Here is a 13,672-nt window from a genome sequence, read left to right as displayed (position 1 = left end):
TCAGCAGAGCTGATCTAGAGCCAGAGAACCAGGTCAGCAGAGCTGCTTTAGAGCCAGAGAACCAGGTCAGCAGATCTGCTGTAGAGCCAGAGAACAAGGTCAGCAGAGCCGCTCGAGAGCCAGAGAACCAGGTCAGCAGAGCTGCTTTAGAGCCAGAGAACCAGGTCAACAGAGCCGCTATAAAGCCAGAGAACCAGGTCAGCAGAGCTGCTTTAGAGCCAGAGAACACGGTCAGCAGAGCCGTTGTAGAGCCAGAGAACCAGGTCAGCAAAGCTGCTTTAGAGCCAGAGAAACAGGTCAGCAGAGCCGTTGTAGAGCCAGAGAACGAGATCAGCAGAGCTGCTGTATAGCCAGAGAACCAGGTCAGCAAAGCCATTGTAGAGCCAGAGAACCAGGTCAGCAGAGTTGCTATAGAGCTAGAGACCCAGGGCAGGAGAGTCGCTGTAGAGCCAGAGAACCAGGTCAGCAGACCTGCTGTACAGCCAGAGAACCAGGTCAGCAGAGAGCTGCAAAGCCAGAGAACCAGGTCAGCAGAGCCGCTATAGAGCCAGAGAACCAGGTCAGCAGAACTGCTGTACAGCCAGAGAACAAGGTCAGCAGAGCTGCTCTACAGCCAAAGAACAAGGTCAGCAGAGCCGTTGTACAGCCTGAGAACCAGGTCAGCAAAGCTGCTCTAGAGCCAGAAAAACCAGGTCAGCAGAGCTGTTTTAGAGCCAGAGAACCAGGTCAACAGAGCTGCTCTAGAGGCAGAGAAACGGGTCAGCAGAGCTACTTTAGAGCCAGAGAATCAGGTCAGCAGAGCTGCTGTACAGCCAGAGAACCAGGTCAGCAAAGCCATTGTAGAGCCAGAGAACCAGGTCAGCAGAGTTGCTATAGAGCTAGAGAACCAGGACAGAAGAATCGCTGTAGAGCCAGAGAACCAGGTCAGCAGACCTGCTGTAGAGCCAGAGAACCAGGTCAGCAGAGCCGCTGCAGAGCCAGAGAACCAGGTCAGGAGAGCCACTATAGAGCCAGAGAACCAGGTCAGCAGAACTGCTGTACAGCCAGAGAACAAGGTCAGCAGAGCTGCTCTACAGCCAAAGAAGAAGGTCAGACGAGCCGTTGTACAGCCTCAGAACCAGGTCAGCAAAGCTGCTCTAGAGCCAGAGAAACCAGGTCAGCAGAGCTGCTGTATAGCCAGAGAACCAGGTCAGCAAAGCCATTGTAGAGCCAGAGAACCAGGTCAGCAGAGTTGCTATAGAGCTAGGGAACCAGGCCAGGAGAGTCGCTGTAGAGCCACAGAACCAGGTCAGCAGACCTGCTGTAGAGCCAGAGAACCAGGTCAGCAGAGCCGCTGCAGAGCCAGAGAACCAGGTCAGCAGAGCCGCTATAGAGCCAGAGAACCAGGTCAGCAGAACTGCTGTATAGCCAGAGAACAAGGTCAGCAGAGCTGCTCTACAGCCAAAGAACAAGGTCAGCAGAGCCGTGTACAGCCTGAGAACCAGGTCAGCAAAGCTGCTCTAGAGCCAGAGAAACCAGGTCAGCAGAGTTGCTTTAGAGCCAGAGAACCCGGTCAACAGAGCTGCTCTAGAGGTAGAGAACCAGGTCAGCAGAGCTACTTTAGAGCCAGCGAACCAGGTCAGCAGAGCTGCTGTACAGCCAGAGAACCAGGTCAGCCGAGCCATTGTAGAGACAGGGAACCAGGTCAGCAGAGCTGCTCTAGAGCCAGAGAACGAGATCAGCCGAGCTGCTGTATAGCCAGAGAACCAGGTCAGCAAAGCCATTGTAGAGCCAGAGAACCAGGTCAGCAGAGTTGCTATAGAGCTAGAGAACCAGGACAGGAGAGTCGCTGTAGAGCCAGAGAACCAGGTCAGCAGACCTTCTGTAGAGCCAGAGAACCAGGTCAGCAGAGCCGCTGCAGAGCCAGAGAACCAGGTCAGCAGAGCCGCTATAGAGCCAGAGAACCACGTCAGCAGAACTGCTGTACAGCCAGAGAACAAGGTCAGCAGAGCTGCTCTACAGCCAAAGAACAAGGTCAGCCGAGCCGTTGTACAGCCTCAGAACCAGGTCAGCAAAGCTGCTCTAGAGCCAGAGAAACCAGGTCAGCAGAGCTGCTTTAGAGCCAGAGAACCAGGTCAACAGAGCTGCTCTAGAGGCAGAGAACCAGGTCAGCAGAGCTACTTTAGAGCCAGAGAACCAGGTCAGCAGAGCTGCTGTACAGCCAGAGAACCAGGTCAGCCGAGCCATTGTAGAGCCAGAGAACCAGGTCAGCAGAGCTGCTATAGAGCCAGAGAACTAGGTCAGCAGAGCTGCTGTAGCGCCAGAGAACCAGGTCAGCAGAGTCGCTCTAGAGCCAGAGAACCAGGTCAGCAGAGCTGCTTTAGGGCCAGAGAACCAGGTCAGCAGAGCTGCTTTAGAGCCAGAGAACCAAGTCAGCAGAGCTGCTCTAGAGCCAAAGAACTAGGTCAGCAGAGCTGCTGTAGAGCCAGAGAACCAGATCAGCAGAGCCGCTCTAGAGCCAGAGAACCAGGTCAGCAGAGCTGCTTTAGAGCCAGAGAACCAGGTCAGCAAAGCCGCTGTAGAGCCAGAGAACCAGGTCAGCAGAGCTGCTTTAGAGCCAGAGAACCAGGTCAGCAGAGCCGTTGTAGAGCCAGAGAACCAGGTCAGCAGAGCTGCTTTAGAGCCAGAGAACCAGGTCAACAGAGCTGCTCTAGAGGCAGAGATCCAGGTCAGCAGAGCTACTTTAGAGCCAGAGAACCAGGTCAGCAGAGCTGCTGTATAGCCAGAGAACCAGGTCAGCCAAGCCATTGTAGAGCCAGAGAACCAGGTCAGCAGAGCTGCTCTAGAGCCAGAGAACTAAGACAGCAGAACTGCTGTAGAGCCAGAGAACCAGGTCAGCAGAGCTGCTTTAGAGCCACAGAACCAGGTCAGAAGAGCTGCTGTAGAGCCAGAGAACCAGGTCAGCAGAGCCGCTGTAGAGCCAGAGAACCAAGTCCGCAGAGCGGCTGTAGAGCCAGAGAACCAGGTCAGCAGAGTCGCTGTAGAGCCAGAGAACCAGGTCTGCAGAGCCACTATAGAGCCAGAGGACCAGGTCAGCAGAGCAGCTGTACAGCCAGAGAACAAGGTCAGCAGAGTTGCTCTACAGCCAAAGAACCCGGTCAGCTGAGCCATTGTACAGCCTGAGAACCAGGTCAGCAATACTACTCTAGAGCCAGAGAACCAGGTCAGAAGAGCTGCTCTAGTGCAAGAGAACCAGGTCAGCAGAGCTGCTATAGAGACACAGAAGCAGGTCAGCAGAGCTGCTGTAGAGCCAGAGAACCAGGTCAGCAGAGTCGCTGTAGAGCCAGAGAACCAGATCAGCAGAGCCGCTGTAGAGCCAGAGAACCAGCTCAGCAGAGCTGCTATAGAGCCACAGAACTAGGTCAGCAGAGCTGCTGTAGAGCCAGAGAACCAGGTCAGCAGAGTCGATGTAGAGCCGGAGAACCAGGTCAGCAGGGCTGCTATAGAGCCAGAGAACCAGGTCAGCAGAGCTGCTTTAGAGCCACAGAACCAGGTCAGAACAGCTGCTGTAGAGCCAGAGAACCAGGTCAGCAGAGCCGCTGTAGAGCCAGAAAACCAAGTCGGCCGAGCGGATGTAGAGCCAGAGAACCAGGTCAGCAGAGCCATTGTAGAGCCAGAGAACCAGGTCAGCAGAGCTGCTATAGAGCCAGAGAACTAGGTCAGCAGAGCTGCTGTAGCGCCAGAGAACCAGGTCAGCAGAGTCGCTCTAGAGCCAGAGAACCAGGTCAGCAGAGCTGCTTTAGGGCCAGAGAACCAGGTCAGCAGAGCTGCTTTAGAGCCAGAGAACCAAGTCAGCAGAGCTGCTCTAGAGCCAAAGAACTAGGTCAGCAGAGCTGCTGTAGAGCCAGAGAACCAGATCAGCAGAGCCGCTCTAGAGCCAGAGAACCAGGTCAGCAGAGCTGCTTTAGAGCCAGAGAACCAGGTCAGCAAAGCCGCTGTAGAGCCAGAGAACCAGGTCAGCAGAGCTGCTTTAGAGCCAGAGAACCAGGTCAGCAGAGCCGTTGTAGAGCCAGAGAACCAGGTCAGCAGAGCTGCTTTAGAGCCAGAGAACCAGGTCAACAGAGCTGCTCTAGAGGCAGAGATCCAGGTCAGCAGAGCTACTTTAGAGCCAGAGAACCAGGTCAGCAGAGCTGCTGTATAGCCAGAGAACCAGGTCAGCCAAGCCATTGTAGAGCCAGAGAACCAGGTCAGCAGAGCTGCTCTAGAGCCAGAGAACTAAGACAGCAGAACTGCTGTAGAGCCAGAGAACCAGGTCAGCAGAGCTGCTTTAGAGCCACAGAACCAGGTCAGAAGAGCTGCTGTAGAGCCAGAGAACCAGGTCAGCAGAGCCGCTGTAGAGCCAGAGAACCAAGTCCGCAGAGCGGCTGTAGAGCCAGAGAACCAGGTCAGCAGAGTCGCTGTAGAGCCAGAGAACCAGGTCTGCAGAGCCACTATAGAGCCAGAGGACCAGGTCAGCAGAGCAGCTGTACAGCCAGAGAACAAGGTCAGCAGAGTTGCTCTACAGCCAAAGAACCCGGTCAGCTGAGCCATTGTACAGCCTGAGAACCAGGTCAGCAATACTACTCTAGAGCCAGAGAACCAGGTCAGCAGAGCTGCTCTAGTGCAAGAGAACCAGGTCAGCAGAGCTGCTATAGAGACACAGAAGCAGGTCAGCAGAGCTGCTGTAGAGCCAGAGAACCAGGTCAGCAGAGTCGCTGTAGAGCCAGAGAACCAGATCAGCAGAGCCGCTGTAGAGCCAGAGAACCAGCTCAGCAGAGCTGCTATAGAGCCACAGAACCAGGTCAGCAGAGCTGCTGTAGAGCCAGATAACCAGGTCAGCAGAGTCGATGTAGAGCCGGAGAACCAGGTCAGCAGGGCTGCTATAGAGCCAGAGAACCAGGTCAGCAGAGCTGCTTTAGAGCCACAGAACCAGGTCAGAACAGCTGCTGTAGAGCCAGAGAACCAGGTCAGCAGAGCCGCTGTAGAGCCAGAAAACCAAGTCGGCAGAGCGGATGTAGAGCCAGAGAACCAGGTCAGCAGAGCCACTATAGAGCCAGAGGACCAGGTCAGCAGAGCAGCTGTACAGCCAGAGAACAAGGTCAGCAGAGTTGCTCTACAGCCAAAGAACCCGGTCAGCTGAGCCGTTGTACAGCCTGAGAACCAGGTCAGCAATACTACTCTAGAGCCAGAGAACCATGTCAGCAGAGCTGCTCTAGAGCAAGAGAACCAGGTCAGCAGAGCTGCTATAGAGCCACAGAAGCAGGTCAGCAGAGCTGCTGTAGAGCCAGAGAACCAGGTCAGCAGAGCTGCTGTAGAGCCAGAGAACCAGGTCAGCAGAGTCGATGTAGATCAAGAGAACCAGGTCAGCAGAGTCGCTGTAGAGCCAGAGAACCAGATCAGCAGAGCCGCTGTAGAGCCAGAGAACCAGGTCAGCAGAGCTGCTATAGAGCCACAGAACCAGGTCAGCAGAGCTGCTGTAGAGCCAGAGAACCAGGTCAGCAGAGTAGATGTAGAGCCAGAGAACCAGGTCAGCAGAGCAGCTATAGAGCCAGAGAACCAGGTCAGCAGAGCTGCTTTAGAGCCAGAGAACCAGATTAACAGAGCTGCTCTAGAAGCAGAGAACCAGGTCAGCAGAGCTACTTTAGAGCCAGAGAACCAGGTGAGCAGAGCTGCTCTAGAGCCAGAGAACGACATCAGCAGAGCTGCTGTATAGCCAGAGAACCATGTCAGCAAAGCCATTGTAGAGCCAGAGAACCAGGTCAGCAGAGTTGCTATAGAGCTAGAGAACTAGGACGGGAGAGTCGCTGTAGAGCCAGAGAACCAGGTCAGCAGAGCCGCTGCAGAGCCAGAGAACAAGGTCAGTAGAGCTGGTCTCGAGACAGAGAACCAGATCAGCAGAGCAGTTGTACAGCCTGAGAACCAGGTCAGCAGATCTGGTCTAGAGCCAGAGAACCAGGTCAGCAGAGCTTCTTTAGAGCCAGAGAACCAGGTCAGCAGAGCTGCTGTAGAGCCAGAGAACAAGGTCAGCAGAGCCGCTCGAGAGCCAGAGAACCAGGTCAGCAGAGCTGCTTTAGAGCCAGAGAACCAGGTCAACAGAGCCGCTATAAAGCCAGAGAACCAGGTCAGCAGAGCTGCTTTAGAGCCAGAGAACAAGGTCAGCAGAGCCGTTGTAGAGCCAGAGAACCAGGTCAGCAAAGCTGCTTTAGAGCCAGAGAAACAGGTCAGCAGAGCCATTGTAGAGCCAGAGAACGAGATCAGCAGAGCTGCTGTATAGCCAGAGAACCAGGTCAGCAAAGCCATTGTAGAGCCAGAGAACCAGGTCAGCAGAGTTGCTATAGAGCTAGAGACCCAGGGCAGAAGAGTCGCTGTAGAGCGAGAGAACCAGGTCAGCAGACCTGCTGTACAGCCAGAGAACCAGGTCAGCAGAGAGCTGCAAAGCCAGAGAACCAGGTCAGCAGAGCCGCTATAGAGCCAGAGAACCAGGTCAGCAGAACTGCTGTACAGCCAGAGAACAAGGTCAGCAGAGCTGCTCTACAGCCAAAGAACAAGGTCAGCAGAGCCGTTGTACAGCCTGAGAACCAGGTCAGCAAAGCTGCTCTAGAGCCAGAAAAACCAGGTCAGCAGAGCTGTTTTAGAGCCAGAGAACCAGGTCAACAGAGCTGCTCTAGAGGCAGAGAAACGGGTCAGCAGAGCTACTTTAGAGCCAGAGAATCAGGTCAGCAGAGCTGCTGTACAGCCAGAGAACCAGGTCAGCCGAGCCTTTGTAGAGCCAGAGAACCAGGTCAGCAGAGCTGCTTTAGAGCCAGAGAACCAGGTCAGCAGAGCCGTTGTAGAGCCAGAGAACCAGGTCAGCAGAGCTGCTTTAGAGCCAGAGAACCAGGTCAACAGAGCTGCTCTAGAGGCAGAGATCCAGGTCAGCAGAGCTACTTTAGAGCCAGAGAACCAGGTCAGCAGAGCTGCTGTATAGCCAGAGAACCAGGTCAGCCGAGCCATTGTAGAGCCAGAGAACCAGGTCAGCAGAGCTGCTCTAGAGCCAGAGAACTAAGACAGCAGAACTGCTGTAGAGCCAGAGAACCAGGTCAGCAGAGCTGCTTTAGAGCCACAGAACCAGGTCAGAAGAGCTGCTGTAGAGCCAGAGAACCAGGTCAGCAGAGCCGCTGTAGAGCCAGAGAACCAAGTCCGCAGAGCGGCTGTAGAGCCAGAGAACCAGGTCAGCAGAGTCGCTGTAGAGCCAGAGAACCAGGTCTGCAGAGCCACTATAGAGCCAGAGGACCAGGTCAGCAGAGCAGCTGTACAGCCAGAGAACAAGGTCAGCAGAGTTGCTCTACAGCCAAAGAACCCGGTCAGCTGAGCCATTGTACAGCCTGAGAACCAGGTCAGCAATACTACTCTAGAGCCAGAGAACCAGGTCAGCAGAGCTGCTCTAGTGCAAGAGAACCAGGTCAGCAGAGCTGCTATAGAGCCACAGAAGCAGGTCAGCAGAGCTGCTGTAGAGCCAGAGAACCAGGTCAGCAGAGTCGCTGTAGAGCCAGAGAACCAGATCAGCAGAGCCGCTGTAGAGCCAGAGAACCAGCTCAGCAGAGCTGCTATAGAGCCACAGAACCAGGTCAGCAGAGCTGCTGTAGAGCCAGATAACCAGGTCAGCAGAGTCGATGTAGAGCCGGAGAACCAGGTCAGCAGGGCTGCTATAGAGCCAGAGAACCAGGTCAGCAGAGCTGCTTTAGAGCCACAGAACCAGGTCAGAACAGCTGCTGTAGAGCCAGAGAACCAGGTCAGCAGAGCCGCTGTAGAGCCAGAAAACCAAGTCGGCAGAGCGGATGTAGAGCCAGAGAACCAGGTCAGCAGAGCCACTATAGAGCCAGAGGACCAGGTCAGCAGAGCAGCTGTACAGCCAGAGAACAAGGTCAGCAGAGTTGCTCTACAGCCAAAGAACCCGGTCAGCTGAGCCGTTGTACAGCCTGAGAACCAGGTCAGCAATACTACTCTAGAGCCAGAGAACCATGTCAGCAGAGCTGCTCTAGAGCAAGAGAACCAGGTCAGCAGAGCTGCTATAGAGCCACAGAAGCAGGTCAGCAGAGCTGCTGTAGAGCCAGAGAACCAGGTCAGCAGAGCTGCTGTAGAGCCAGAGAACCAGGTCAGCAGAGTCGATGTAGATCAAGAGAACCAGGTCAGCAGAGTCGCTGTAGAGCCAGAGAACCAGATCAGCAGAGCCGCTGTAGAGCCAGAGAACCAGGTCAGCAGAGCTGCTATAGAGCCACAGAACCAGGTCAGCAGAGCTGCTGTAGAGCCAGAGAACCAGGTCAGCAGAGTAGATGTAGAGCCAGAGAACCAGGTCAGCAGAGCAGCTATAGAGCCAGAGAACCAGGTCAGCAGAGCTGCTTTAGAGCCAGAGAACCAGATTAACAGAGCTGCTCTAGAAGCAGAGAACCAGGTCAGCAGAGCTACTTTAGAGCCAGAGAACCAGGTGAGCAGAGCTGCTCTAGAGCCAGAGAACGACATCAGCAGAGCTGCTGTATAGCCAGAGAACCATGTCAGCAAAGCCATTGTAGAGCCAGAGAACCAGGTCAGCAGAGTTGCTATAGAGCTAGAGAACTAGGACGGGAGAGTCGCTGTAGAGCCAGAGAACCAGGTCAGCAGAGCCGCTGCAGAGCCAGAGAACAAGGTCAGTAGAGCTGGTCTCGAGACAGAGAACCAGATCAGCAGAGCAGTTGTACAGCCTGAGAACCAGGTCAGCAGATCTGGTCTAGAGCCAGAGAACCAGGTCAGCAGAGCTTCTTTAGAGCCAGAGAACCAGGTCAGCAGAGCTGCTGTAGAGCCAGAGAACAAGGTCAGCAGAGCCGCTCGAGAGCCAGAGAACCAGGTCAGCAGAGCTGCTTTAGAGCCAGAGAACCAGGTCAACAGAGCCGCTATAAAGCCAGAGAACCAGGTCAGCAGAGCTGCTTTAGAGCCAGAGAACAAGGTCAGCAGAGCCGTTGTAGAGCCAGAGAACCAGGTCAGCAAAGCTGCTTTAGAGCCAGAGAAACAGGTCAGCAGAGCCATTGTAGAGCCAGAGAACGAGATCAGCAGAGCTGCTGTATAGCCAGAGAACCAGGTCAGCAAAGCCATTGTAGAGCCAGAGAACCAGGTCAGCAGAGTTGCTATAGAGCTAGAGACCCAGGGCAGAAGAGTCGCTGTAGAGCGAGAGAACCAGGTCAGCAGACCTGCTGTACAGCCAGAGAACCAGGTCAGCAGAGAGCTGCAAAGCCAGAGAACCAGGTCAGCAGAGCCGCTATAGAGCCAGAGAACCAGGTCAGCAGAACTGCTGTACAGCCAGAGAACAAGGTCAGCAGAGCTGCTCTACAGCCAAAGAACAAGGTCAGCAGAGCCGTTGTACAGCCTGAGAACCAGGTCAGCAAAGCTGCTCTAGAGCCAGAAAAACCAGGTCAGCAGAGCTGTTTTAGAGCCAGAGAACCAGGTCAACAGAGCTGCTCTAGAGGCAGAGAAACGGGTCAGCAGAGCTACTTTAGAGCCAGAGAATCAGGTCAGCAGAGCTGCTGTACAGCCAGAGAACCAGGTCAGCCGAGCCTTTGTAGAGCCAGAGAACCAGGTCAGCAGAGCTGCTTTAGAGCCAGAGAACCAGGTCAGCAGAGCCGTTGTAGAGCCAGAGAACCAGGTCAGCAGAGCTGCTTTAGAGCCAGAGAACCAGGTCAACAGAGCTGCTCTAGAGGCAGAGATCCAGGTCAGCAGAGCTACTTTAGAGCCAGAGAACCAGGTCAGCAGAGCTGCTGTATAGCCAGAGAACCAGGTCAGCCGAGCCATTGTAGAGCCAGAGAACCAGGTCAGCAGAGCTGCTCTAGAGCCAGAGAACTAAGACAGCAGAACTGCTGTAGAGCCAGAGAACCAGGTCAGCAGAGCTGCTTTAGAGCCACAGAACCAGGTCAGAAGAGCTGCTGTAGAGCCAGAGAACCAGGTCAGCAGAGCCGCTGTAGAGCCAGAGAACCAAGTCCGCAGAGCGGCTGTAGAGCCAGAGAACCAGGTCAGCAGAGTCGCTGTAGAGCCAGAGAACCAGGTCTGCAGAGCCACTATAGAGCCAGAGGACCAGGTCAGCAGAGCAGCTGTACAGCCAGAGAACAAGGTCAGCAGAGTTGCTCTACAGCCAAAGAACCCGGTCAGCTGAGCCATTGTACAGCCTGAGAACCAGGTCAGCAATACTACTCTAGAGCCAGAGAACCAGGTCAGCAGAGCTGCTCTAGTGCAAGAGAACCAGGTCAGCAGAGCTGCTATAGAGCCACAGAAGCAGGTCAGCAGAGCTGCTGTAGAGCCAGAGAACCAGGTCAGCAGAGTCGCTGTAGAGCCAGAGAACCAGATCAGCAGAGCCGCTGTAGAGCCAGAGAACCAGCTCAGCAGAGCTGCTATAGAGCCACAGAACCAGGTCAGCAGAGCTGCTGTAGAGCCAGAGAACCAGGTCAGCAGAGTCGATGTAGAGCCAGAGAACCAGGTCAGCAGAGCTGCTATAGAGCCAGAGAACCAGGTCAGCAGAGCTGCTTTAGAGCCACAGAACCAGGTCAGAACAGCTGCTGTAGAGCCAGAGAACCAGGTCAGCAGAGCCGCTGAAGAGCCAGAGAACCAAGTCCGCAGAGCGGATGTAGAGCCAGAGAACCAGGTCAGCAGAACTGCTGTACAGCCAGAGAACAAGGTCAGCAGAGCTGCTCTACAGCCAAAGAACAAGGTCAGCAGAGCCGTTGTACAGCCTGAGAACCAGGTCAGCAAAGCTGCTCTAGAGCCAGAAAAACCAGGTCAGCAGAGCTGTTTTAGAGCCAGAGAACCAGGTCAACAGAGCTGCTCTAGAGGCAGAGAAACGGGTCAGCAGAGCTACTTTAGAGCCAGAGAATCAGGTCAGCAGAGCTGCTGTACAGCCAGAGAACCAGGTCAGCCGAGCCTTTGTAGAGCCAGAGAACCAGGTCAGCAGAGCTGCTCTAGAGCCAGAGAACGAGATCAGCAGAGCTGCTGTATAGCCAGAGAACCAGGTCAGCAAAGCCATTGTAGAGCCAGAGAACCAGGTCAGCAGAGTTGCTATAGAGCTAGAGAACCAGGACAGAAGAATCGCTGTAGAGCCAGAGAACCAGGTCAGCAGACCTGCTGTAGAGCCAGAGAACCAGGTCAGCAGAGCCGCTGCAGAGCCAGAGAACCAGGTCAGGAGAGCCACTATAGAGCCAGAGAACCAGGTCAGCAGAACTGCTGTACAGCCAGAGAACAAGGTCAGCAGAGCTGCTCTACAGCCAAAGAAGAAGGTCAGACGAGCCGTTGTACAGCCTCAGAACCAGGTCAGCAAAGCTGCTCTAGAGCCAGAGAAACCAGGTCAGCAGAGCTGCTGTATAGCCAGAGAACCAGGTCAGCAAAGCCATTGTAGAGCCAGAGAACCAGGTCAGCAGAGTTGCTATAGAGCTAGGGAACCAGGCCAGGAGAGTCGCTGTAGAGCCACAGAACCAGGTCAGCAGACCTGCTGTAGAGCCAGAGAACCAGGTCAGCAGAGCCGCTGCAGAGCCAGAGAACCAGGTCAGCAGAGCCGCTATAGAGCCAGAGAACCAGGTCAGCAGAACTGCTGAATAGCCAGAGAACAAGGTCAGCAGAGCTGCTCTACAGCCAAAGAACAAGGTCAGCAGAGCCGTGTACAGCCTGAGAACCAGGTCAGCAAAGCTGCTCTAGAGCCAGAAAAACCAGGTCAGCAGAGCTGTTTTAGAGCCAGAGAACCAGGTCAACAGAGCTGCTCTAGAGGCAGAGAAACGGGTCAGCAGAGCTACTTTAGAGCCAGAGAATCAGGTCAGCAGAGCTGCTGTACAGCCAGAGAACCAGGTCAGCCGAGCCTTTGTAGAGCCAGAGAACCAGGTCAGCAGAGCTGCTCTAGAGCCAGAGAACGAGATCAGCAGAGCTGCTGTATAGCCAGAGAACCAGGTCAGCAAAGCCATTGTAGAGCCAGAGAACCAGGTCAGCAGAGTTGCTATAGAGCTAGAGAACCAGGACAGAAGAATCGCTGTAGAGCCAGAGAACCAGGTCAGCAGACCTGCTGTAGAGCCAGAGAACCAGGTCAGCAGAGCCGCTGCAGAGCCAGAGAACCAGGTCAGGAGAGACACTATAGAGCCAGAGAACCAGGTCAGCAGAACTGCTGTACAGCCAGAGAACAAGGTCAGCAGAGCTGCTCTACAGCCAAAGAAGAAGGTCAGACGAGCCGTTGTACAGCCTCAGAACCAGGTCAGCAAAGCTGCTCTAGAGCCAGAGAAACCAGGTCAGCAGAGCTGCTGTATAGCCAGAGAACCAGGTCAGCAAAGCCATTGTAGAGCCAGAGAACCAGGTCAGAAGAGTTGCTATAGAGCTAGGGAACCAGGCCAGGAGAGTCGCTGTAGAGCCACAGAACCAGGTCAGCAGACCTGCTGTAGAGCCAGAGAACCAGGTCAGCAGAGCCGCTGCAGAGCCAGAGAACCAGGTCAGCAGAGCCGCTATAGAGCCAGAGAACCAGGTCAGCAGAACTGCTGTATAGCCAGAGAACAAGGTCAGCAGAGCTACTCTACAGCCAAAGAACAAGGTCAGCAGAGCCGTGTACAGCCTGAGAACCAGGTCAGCAAAGCTGCTCTAGAGCCAGAGAAACCAGGTCAGCAGAGCTGCTTTAGAGCCAGAGAACCCGGTCAACAGAGCTGCTCTAGAGGTAGAGAACCAGGTCAGCAGATCTACTTTAGAGCCAGAGAACCAGGTCAGCAGAGCTGCTGTACAGCCAGAGAACCAGGTCAGCCGAGCCATTGTAGAGACAGGGAACCAGGTCAGCAGAGCTGCTCTAGAGCCAGAGAACGAGATCAGCCGAGCTGCTGTATAGCCAGAGAACCAGGTCAGCAAAGCCATTGTAGAGCCAGAGAACCAGGTCAGCAGAGTTGCTATAGAGCTAGAGAACCAGGACAGGAGAGTCGCTGTAGAGCCAGAGAACCAGGTCAGCAGACCTGCTGTAGAGCCAGAGAACCAGGTCAGCAGAGCCGCTGCAGAGCCAGAGAACCAGGTCAGCAGAGCCGCTATAGAGCCAGAGAACCAGGTCAGCAGAACTGCTGTATAGCCAGAGAACAAGGTCAGCAGAGCTGCTCTACAGCCAAAGAACAAGGTCAGCAGAGCCGTGTACAGCCTGAGAACCAGGTCAGCAAAGCTGCTGTAGAGCCAGAGAAACCAGGTCAGCAGAGCTGCTTTAGAGCCAGAGAACCCGGTCAACAGAGCTGCTCTAGAGGTAGAGAACCAGGTCAGCAGAGCTACTTTAGAGCCAGAGAACCAGGTCAGCAGAGCTGCTGTACAGCCAGAGAACCAGGTCAGCCGAGCCATTGTAGAGACAGGGAACCAGGTCAGCAGAGCTGCTCTAGAGCCAGAGAACGAGATCAGCCGAGCTGCTGTATAGCCAGAGAACCAGGTCAGCAAAGCCATTGTAGAGCCAGAGAACCAGGTCAGCAGAGTTGCTATAGAGCTAGAGAACCAGGACAGGAGAGTCGCTGTAGAGCCAGAGAACCAGGTCAGCAGACCTTCTGTAGAGCCAGAGAACCAGGTCAGCAGAGCCGCTGCAGAGCCAGAGAACCAGGTCAGCAGAGCCGCTATAGAGCCAGAGAACCACGTCAGCAGAACTGCTGTACAGCCAGAGAACAAGGTCAGC

Source organism: Triturus cristatus, unplaced genomic scaffold, assembly GCF_964204655.1.
Source record: "Triturus cristatus unplaced genomic scaffold, aTriCri1.1 SCAFFOLD_200, whole genome shotgun sequence".
Taxonomy (NCBI): Eukaryota; Metazoa; Chordata; class Amphibia; order Caudata; family Salamandridae; genus Triturus; species Triturus cristatus.
Note: the sequence above shows the minus strand (reverse complement) of the source record.